Here is a 9,778-nt window from a genome sequence, read left to right as displayed (position 1 = left end):
TTTTACTACTCTCCACGTAAGCAAAATTCTCCTCATTCGGAATAGCGGGATCACTAGTTCGTAAGGTTGGCACTCTCCCAAACTCGCTTTAGATAATAGTATTATTCATACTCCAAAATATATAAGTGAAGTTCATGGAGTGTTCTAAAATTAATATAGACTAACCAATATCCAAGCTCAATATGTATAAGTGAAGCACACGAAGTATTCTATAAATTGATGAAGGGACATATCATACTAGCATGGTTCTTAAAGAAAAGGAAAACACAAAGGACGCAAATAATGTGAACAAAGCAAAAACCGAGGTATACCGATAATTGTTGAAGAAGAAAGATGGGATGCCAACCGGGGCATCCCCAAGATTAGATGCTTGAGTATCCTTAGAATATTTACTTGGGGTGCCTTGGTCATCCCCAAGCTTGAGCTCTTTCCTCTCTTTATCCTTCACACATCGGTAACTCCTCGTTCTTTGAACACTTCATCCACACAAAACTTTAACAAAAACTTTGTGAGATCCGTTAGTACAATAAAGCAAATCACTACCTTTAGGTACTGTTGCAAACTCATTCTAATTTCATATTAGAGCTATATCTACTGTATTTCAACTTCTCTATGGTTCACACCCTCCGATACTAACCATAGATGCATCAAAATAAGCAAACAACACATGAAAAACAGAATCTATCTAAAACAGGACAGTCTGTAGTAATCTGGAGGTTTAGTAAACTTATGTAACTCCAACAATTATGAAATAAATTTGAAAATTTTAACAATTTTTACATAAGTAATGTGCAAAAAGTTTCAGACCCATTTGACTTTCCAGTAAAAAATGTAAAATCACAAGCTACAGCCAAAGTTTCTGTTTTTGTTCTGCACATAGTAAACAAGCAATCTAATCATGCTAAAACCAAAGCTTGGCACATTATTTTTATAATACAATGGATATATATAAGGGTATAATTATTTACAGAGAAACTTCCATGAAAAATTCTACATTGTTTTCGTGAGCATGATCACGAGTGCTCAAGGTCGACCCTCACTTCTTCAATGCATAACTTTCCAATCACTTCTCTTTTTGAAAAACTTTGTAGGCATGAGAGGCAAGTAATTTTTTTGTATTTTCATTCTTTTTGTATGTTTCACCGACAACAAAACAGGAACAAAAAGGGGAAAACAAAATCTACTTAGTGAAGAAAGCAAACGTGCACACACGAGAATATCAACCCCACGCTATTGCTCCCCAGCAACGGCGCCAGAAAAGAGCTTGATAATCCCCAATTGCAAGGAATCATCGTAGCAATTCCCAATGGTGGAAGTGATAAGTATGGAGTGTGGAACCCACAAGGAGCTAAAGCTAAGATCAGTATTCTCTCAAGTCCTATCTGCCACTGATACGACACTACGTACACCAAACATTTGCTTCCAACTAGCAACGAGAAATAAAACTACGTTGTGGGTATGAAGAGGATAACTTTGCATGATATCAGAGAGCTAAAATATTAAAATAGGTGCTGTTATCATAAAGTTAGAATATATTACTAAATATTATCAATAGCGCGTGTCGAATAATAATGGGCCAGTGTGCGGAATTGTCTTAGGCAATTGTTAACAAGACCGATAGTCGTCATTGCAATTTCATATGAGGGAGAGGCATAAGCTAACATAATTTCTCTTCTTGGATCATATGGAATTATGATTGGAACTCTAGCAAGAATCCACAACTACTAAAGATCATTAAGGTAAAACCCAACCATAGCATTAAAGCATCAAGTCCCCTTTATCCCATACGCAACAATCCCCTTACTCGGGTTTATGCTTTTGTCACTCAAACAACTCACTATAAGCGAATCATGAACGTATTGCAACACCCTACAACGGGAATCCCTCACGCTTGCGCGACACGGAGGGTACAATAGGACAGCACCAAAATAAAACATACAACTCGTACCAATGTAGATCATTAATCAACCCAAATACAAAGGATATCTACTCAAAACATCATAGGATGGCAACACATCATTGGATCATAATATGTGGCATAAAGCACCATGTTCAAGTAGGGATTACAGCAGGGTGCGGGAGAGTGGACCGCGTAAAAGAGATGAGGATGGTGATGATGATGGTGATGTTGATGAAGACGATCACCGCGGCGATGATTCCCCTCCTAATGGCACTCCGGCGCCACCGAGAGAGAGGAGGAGAGGTTCTCCCCCTTGTGCTTCCTCCTCCATGACCTCCCCCCTGGATGGGGAGAGGTTCTCCCTCTGGTCCATGGCCTTCAGGACGATAATGGCCCCTCCGGGATCCTCCTCCATAGCCTCCGGTGATGATGGCCCCCTTCGGTAGGGTGCCAGAGAGGGCCTACATTGATTTCTCGTGGCTACAGAGGCTTGCGGCGGCGGAACTTCTGATCTAGGTTAATTTTCCAAGGTTTCTTTATTTATAGGAGAAGTTGGCGTTGATTTCACGTCAGGGGGGCCCTCGGGGAGTCCACGAGGCAGGGGGTGCGCCCCAGGGGGGTGGGCACGCCCCCCACCCTCGTGGGGCCCCGTGACTCCCCTCCGGTAGATTTTTGTTCCAGTATTTTTCATATTTTCCAGAAAAAATCACCGTTGATTTTCATCGAATTCTGAGAACTTTTATTTCTGCACAAAAACAACACCACGATAGCTCTGCTGAAAACAGTGTCAGTCCGGGTAAGTTCTAATCAAATCATACCAAAATCATATAAAAATATTGTAAACATGGCATGAATACTTCATAAATTATAGATACGTTGGAGACGTATCTGTACGCCGAGACGATCTTGATGGGATGGCCTTGAAAGTAGTGACGTAGTTTGCGCGAGGCCACAAGGAGCACGAGTAGAAGCTTCTGCGGCATGGGATAGCACGCCCTTGCGTCTCGTAACACCGTGCTGACGAAGTACACTGGGTGCTCGACGAGGGTAGGAGCTTCGATGGGGTCCAAGGCCTCCGGAGGCCTGGTGACCTCGGGAGCCTGGCTGCCCATTGTGGCCACCGCGGTCTTGTGGGTGCCTTATTGTGGAGCCTAGTCGTCTGCCATCGTTGTGGCTTCAGGTGCACCATCATCGTGTCGCACCTTCCCATCTGAAGTTGAGGCGTTGTGCGACTGGCTCTTTGCCTGAAGTTCTTCGCAAACGGCCACTAGCGCAGCGCTGGTAGAATGAGGCGTGGGGGCTAGGTAGAGCACCAGGGGCTCGAGGGGACGAGGTGCTACCATTACTGGTGGGATGGTCAGGTACCTCTTGAGGTCTTGAAATTCTAGGTCGGCCTTCGGGGTCCACTCGAACAGGCCTTTCTTCTTCATCATCTTGAAGAAGGCCAGGGCGCTCTCCCCTAGCTTGGAGATAAAGCGCCCCAGCGAGGTCACACAACCCGCGAGATTTTGCATTTCTTCGAGGGTCTGAGGCGGGCTCATATCTTCTATTGCCTTGACCTTCTTCGGATTCTCCTCGATCCCCCTGTGCGACAAGAGGAAACCCAACAGCTTGTCGGATGGGACGCCGAACACGCACTTCTCTGGATTGAGCAGCAGGTCCACTTGGCGCAGGCTGGTGAACGTCTCCTCCAGGTCATCAATGAGAGTCTTGGCCTCCCGAGACTTCACCACAATGTCGTCGACGTAGGCCTCCGTGTTCCTCCCGACCTACTGGCCCAGGGCGATGTGCATCAGTCGCTGGAAGGTTGCCCCAGCGTTGCGCAGCCCGAACGGCATGCAGGTGTAGCAGTACACACCTCACGGGGTCAAGAAGACCGTCTTCTCTATGTCTTCCACTGCCATCTTGATTTGGTGGTAACCCGAGAAAGCATCCAGGAAACATAACAGGCGCATTCGGCAGTGGAGTCGACGATCTGATCAATTCGCGGAAGCGGAAAGGGGTCCTAAGGATAGGCCTTGTTGAGGTTGGTGAAGTCGACACACATGCGGTCCTTCCCGCCCTTCTTGGGCACGATAACAGGGTTCGCCAACCATTCCGGGTACCGGACCTCACGGATGACACCCACTGCCTGTAGCTTTCAAGTTTCCTGGACGATGAAGGACTGCTTCTCCGTGGATTGCCGCCACGCCCTCTGCTTCATTGGGCGCACGTTGGGGCGACTCGAGGGCAGCGCCTGCGAGCCTCCTAGGAGGGCCGTGACAGCGGGGGGCGCCGGCGCCGCGAAGCGGACGATGAAGAGGTAGCGCAACTCCTCCCAGGAGGCCACAGAGGACTCCGACAGGGTAAGCAGCTAGGCGCGCGGCACGCCAGTGAGGGCCATGGGGAACCAGTTGGCCATGACCTTGTCGTCGCCTCCAGCTTCCAGAATAGCCTCCTCGTATGCCGACAGGAAGGCCGTCGGGTTCGCTGCGCCGTCGTAGCGAGGCGGCATCTCTGGCTTGAACTTGTGCGGCCACCACACTTGCTGCAAGGCGGGGGTGAAGGCCCGGAGACCCCCGGTGCCTCCACACGTGCCCGTCGACCCAGTCGGAGTGGTAGCACCTGCCATGGGGGCCGGTCTGAGAAATGAAGCAAGCAGAGGGGCGAAGTTTCGGCGAACCCCCTACATGGCGCGCCAAATGTCAGATTCTGAGTTCCGGCAAACCCTTGAGGTTCGAACAATGGGGTGCGCATGAAGATCTCTCTCCCTAGCTTGCTCGCACAATGATCCCTAGTCCTAGCTCGACGAACCCAAAGAACAAGAGACACGGGGGTTTATAGTGGTTCGGACCACCGTTGTGGTGTAATACCCTACTCCAGTGTGGTGTGGTGGATTTCCTTGTAGGCCGAGGATGAACACTACAAGGTAAGAACAGCCTCCTGAGGAGAAGTGTTCTTGAGCTCGATGAGATAGTGTGTACAAGGGAGATCCGAATGATTCGTCCCCTTCCTATGGTGGTGGTTAGTCCTATTTATAGAGGCATCGGTCCTCTTCCCAAATGCTAGGCGGGAAGGGATCCCACAACGACCAATTTTGAAGGGAGACAACTAGTACGAGCTATCCTGACAAAAGGTGGTCTTCGCCTGCCAAACACTACTGCAGGATGCTGCTAACGCGACACTACGATTAGAGACCCTTTGATGAAATTGTGTGTGATGCATTAATCACAAATGGGGATGTAAAAACCATCAAAAAAGGTGCAAAACGTTTGTGATGGAGGATCCATTAAACACGATTCAGATTTTAGTTGCGTGCGCGATGCAGGGCACACGGTTAACCCATTCGAACTGTTTGCGATGAGGTAGAACAACAGAAACGGGCAGCCATATCAATGTGTGTGTGATATACGACATACAGTTCGCTCCGATGAACCGTTTGCTATTAGGGAGTGCAACATAAACGGTTAGCCAGATCAAGGTGTGTGTGATATAGGGCATACGGTTCACTCAGACGACGAACTGTTTTCAATTAGCGAACGCAACAGAAATGGTTCAACTTAACAAGATGTGTGTGATACGTGGCAAACAGCCGACTCAGATGAACTGTTTGTGATGAGAATTTACAACACAGACGGTTAATATAGTTAGTTCGTGTGCGATTCTCTGTGTACAAAAAACTTTGAAAAATGCAAACTAGTTGCTTGCGGTGGCTAGGAGTATCGCACACGATGCGTCTGCGAGTACTCGTGTGAGATGATTAGTAAGTTACACATGCATTTCGTTATGTTGACACTTGTGTGATAAATAACACATGGCAACCACGTGGTCAACCTTCTACCATCAATAAATTTTGACCTTGTTTCTCGTCACATTGCTGATTACAACGCAATAAGTAATTGCAAATCTGTTCACACCTATCAAACTAATATGTGTTCACACTTAGCACCGGGCTATAAAAACTACCGACTCAAAAATTACTTCATAGTTCCTCTCCTCATCACCCACAAAACTGGTTTTTTCTGTCAAGTCGTTCCGCCATGACCGGTAGGAGGAGTTTAGGGTGGACATATAACCAGGCAGCAAAGACCAAGGCCGTAGAAGCACTAGAGAGGTCCCACGCGAAGCCGCAGCCATAGCAGAGATGTCCCGGCGCGCCGCGGAGCCCTCGAACGAGCTCTCATCTGCACGCGAGGGCTCTCACAAGCGCATTCGCGGCATCGGCCGCCGCGATGAGCCGGCGTTCCTGAAGTCCTTCACCGGTGACAACGATATTCTCGTTGGCGTCACTACGCAACAGGAGCTGGTCGACGGCTTGATGAAGCTGCTCAAGATCAGCGATGCCTCGGTTGACAAGGCGACTGGCCTCATCGAGCAACTCATGGGTGACAATGTGAAGCTCCTCAAGTTGGTCGCCGAGAAGGAGGAGGAGGCCGCCGGCTGGAAGATGCTGCATGAGCAGAGCAGTGCCTCGGAGATGACGCTGAAAGCGGTCATCAAGGAACTGATGGGTGCCTTGAGAAAGCTCCGGATCGAGCGCGAGCAGGAGGTGGAGGAATTCGTGGCTGCTTTCAAGCAAAGTCGTGAGGAATTGAAGGAGATGGAGGATTTCGCCGCCCAGTGATCCATCGACGAGTAGAGACAGTAGCGACCCAGATCATTGTCTGCAATTTCCTTCTTCTCTTGCCCCCGTGTCTTCCAGGATTTGCGGCATGTGGCATTTTAAATTATCCAGAATATGTAAGACAATTATTATCCGTGCCATTGTAAATTTGTCGTCGTATTATCCGTTGCCATTTTATTTGTGGTCGTATTATCCGTTGCCCTATGTGGCAATTTAAATTAGGGTGGAATATGAGTTTAAAACACGAACAAAGAAAATGCTGCCATGGGATCACAAGAAAACACCCTCCATCCAGGTGCTTTAATTAACCCATTAATGGAGAAGTTGTGAGCGAGACGGGCAGCGGCTGGTGCATGGAGGTCAAAGAGCTCGCTTCCCGGTGAGTATGGGCGGCCTTGCTGCTCCCATGTGTCCTGTCGAGCCTGCGAGGTGGACAGGATGCACGCGTCCTGTCGAGCCTGCGCGGCGGACTACTCGCATGTGTCCCGTCGAGCCTGCACGGCGGACTTCTCGCGCTCATCCCGTCTAATCAAACAGCTGCGCGCACGCCACCGAGTATGGTTAAATTTCGACACGGTAAATATAATACAACCATTTGCGATATTAACGTGTTAGCTTTTTGTTTCAAAAAGGACATCGTTGGCTACTAATGTGTGCGCCTCTTCTCAAACTGGACAATTTTTTTACCACAGCATATATGTGCCATGTCATGAAACCATGCCAAGTTTCTTGTTTTTTGGGTGACTTTTTGATTTAATGGGATTTAAAAACCGAGATTCTCAATGTTTCAGGATGACAACAAGTTTGTAATTCATTCTCATTCCTTAAACAAGACCTAAACATGCACCCAATGACACATGTACGATTTCCCACCCATTTTGCTTCACTGGAGCATGTGGTTGTAGTTCAAATTTGAATTATGGACTATATTAACTGCATAGAAAACTTAGTAATTAGTAATATATATATACAATGGCCAAACGAAGCCTGAACAGTTTTAAATTTCAGCCCGACACTCCTGTTATTCTATGTTGCCTGTAGAAAACAAAGTTCAAGGCGAGAAGAGGCAGCGATTATCGTTTAAATTTCAGCACGGATATCCTGTCGTTCCATGTTGCCCATAGAATAAAATACAAGGCAAAAAGAGGCAGTGATTATGTTTTGCCCACAAGGGGGACATGTTTCCCTATCGGAACCACGAGGCTTCTTTGAGAGAAGCTCTAGTTTTTTTGTAAGAGGTTTGTAATAAAGCTTGGCCCAAACTGGACAATGTTTTTACCATGACATATATGTGCCATGGCTTGACACCATGCCACCTTTGATGACTTTCTGGTGAGTTTAGGATTTATGGGGTCTTAAAAACCGAGATTAGAAATGTTTGAGGACGAGCCATGACACCGGCACAGTTGTAATTCGTTCCCATTCCTGGCATGGGACCTAAACATGCACCCAAGGATACATGTATAATTTTTCTAGCCATTTTGGTGAACTGGAGCACGTATTTGTAGTTCAAATTTGAATTATGGACATTAAATGCATAAGAAACTCAATTAGTGTATAAAAAGGTCAAACGAACCCTAAATAAGTTTAAATTTCAGCACAGATATCCCGTCGTTCCATGTTGTCCGTGGAAGAAAATACAAGGTGAAAAGAGGCAGTGATTACGTTTCGCCCACAAGGGGAACATGTTTCCCTATCGGAACCACGAGGCTTCTTTGAGAGAAGCTCCAGTTTTTGTAAGAGGTTTGTAATAAAGCATGGCCCAAATTGGACAGTGTTTTTACCACGACATATATGTGGCATGACGTGACACCATGCCACCTTTGATAACTTTCTGGTGAGTTTAGAATTTATGGGAACTTAAAAACCGAGATTAGAAATGTTTGAGGACGAGCCATGACACCAACATGGTTGTAATTCGTTCCCATTCCTGGCATGGGACCTAAACATGCACCCAAGGACATATGTATAATTTTTCTAGCCATTTTGGTGAACGGGAGCATGTATTTGTAGTTCAGATTTGAATTATGGACATTAAATGCCTTGGAAACTCAATTAGTGTATAAAAAGGCCAAACGAACCCTGAATAAGTTTAAATTTTAGCACGGATATCCTATTGTTCCATGTTGCCTGTAGAAGAAAATACAAGGCGAAAAGAGGTAGTGATTCATTTCGCCCACAAGGGGGACACATTTCCCTATCGGAACCACGAGGCTTCTTTGAGAGCAGCTCCGGTTTGTAAGAGGCTTGTGATAAAACTTGCGCCACAATGGACGAAAAAAATTCCTCGACATATAAGTGCCATGTCGTGACACCATGGCAGGTTTCATGATTTTCAGCTTATTTTTGGATTTACGGGGATTTAAAAACCGAGATTCTTCTCTTGAAATATTTTCAAATAGCACACGGTTCACTCACGAAAACCGATATTCAATGAAAACTTCGTGGAAACCATATTTTAAAGTTTCATAAAAATCTGAAAAAATGTGGGATTTTAAGAAGCTGATGTTTTATTGCGACACAAAATTTCAAGTTGAAGACATTATGATATGTGAGCTATGAAAAAGATAAATTTCTCCCTGAATAGTGACATTACTATTCAACACTGATTTTGTCTTTTTCATAGCTCACATCTCGTAATGTGTTTCAACTTGAAATTTTGTGTGGCAATTAAACATCATCCTCTTAACTTCTCGCATTTTTTTGGATTTTTTTGAAACTTCAAAACATCTTTTTCTCTTGGTTTTCACCGTTTTCCACCGAATGTAGGTTTTCGTATGATATCCCCCTCACCAACCCCCGGCTACGTGCGCGATCTGAGTCGTGCATTCTGAATGGCCAGAACCCAAACCCCACGGATCGTACGCGTGCACCGTTGGATGCTCCCAGATCGAATGGCAACCCTGAGCCCTTTCGATAGCACATGCAGTACATGGGTAAGCACCATGCGCATGCTCGTGTAGCTCACGCTTCCTTCTCTATTAGGTTTTCATTAAAAATAGGCTACCATTTCTCGCCACTCCTCTCATCGATTTCCCGCCTCTTCTCCCAGATATGCATGATGTAGATGTTTTTTTAATTCTTATAGTTCATCTCATCCATAATCAATTAGTTTTATAAAAAAACTATTTAAAGATTCATGGAATTGTGCGCATTGTAAAGGTAAAAACAAAAGGTGACAATTCATTTAGAAAAAAGGTTTGGGCAATTAAGATATGGAAGATTCTAGAGAACAAAGGAGAAGTGCTTGTGTTTTGAGGTTTGTGCATTATGCT

This window comes from Triticum dicoccoides, chromosome 2A (assembly GCF_002162155.2).
Source record: "Triticum dicoccoides isolate Atlit2015 ecotype Zavitan chromosome 2A, WEW_v2.0, whole genome shotgun sequence".
Lineage (NCBI taxonomy): Eukaryota > Viridiplantae > Streptophyta > Magnoliopsida > Poales > Poaceae > Triticum > Triticum dicoccoides.
Note: the sequence above shows the minus strand (reverse complement) of the source record.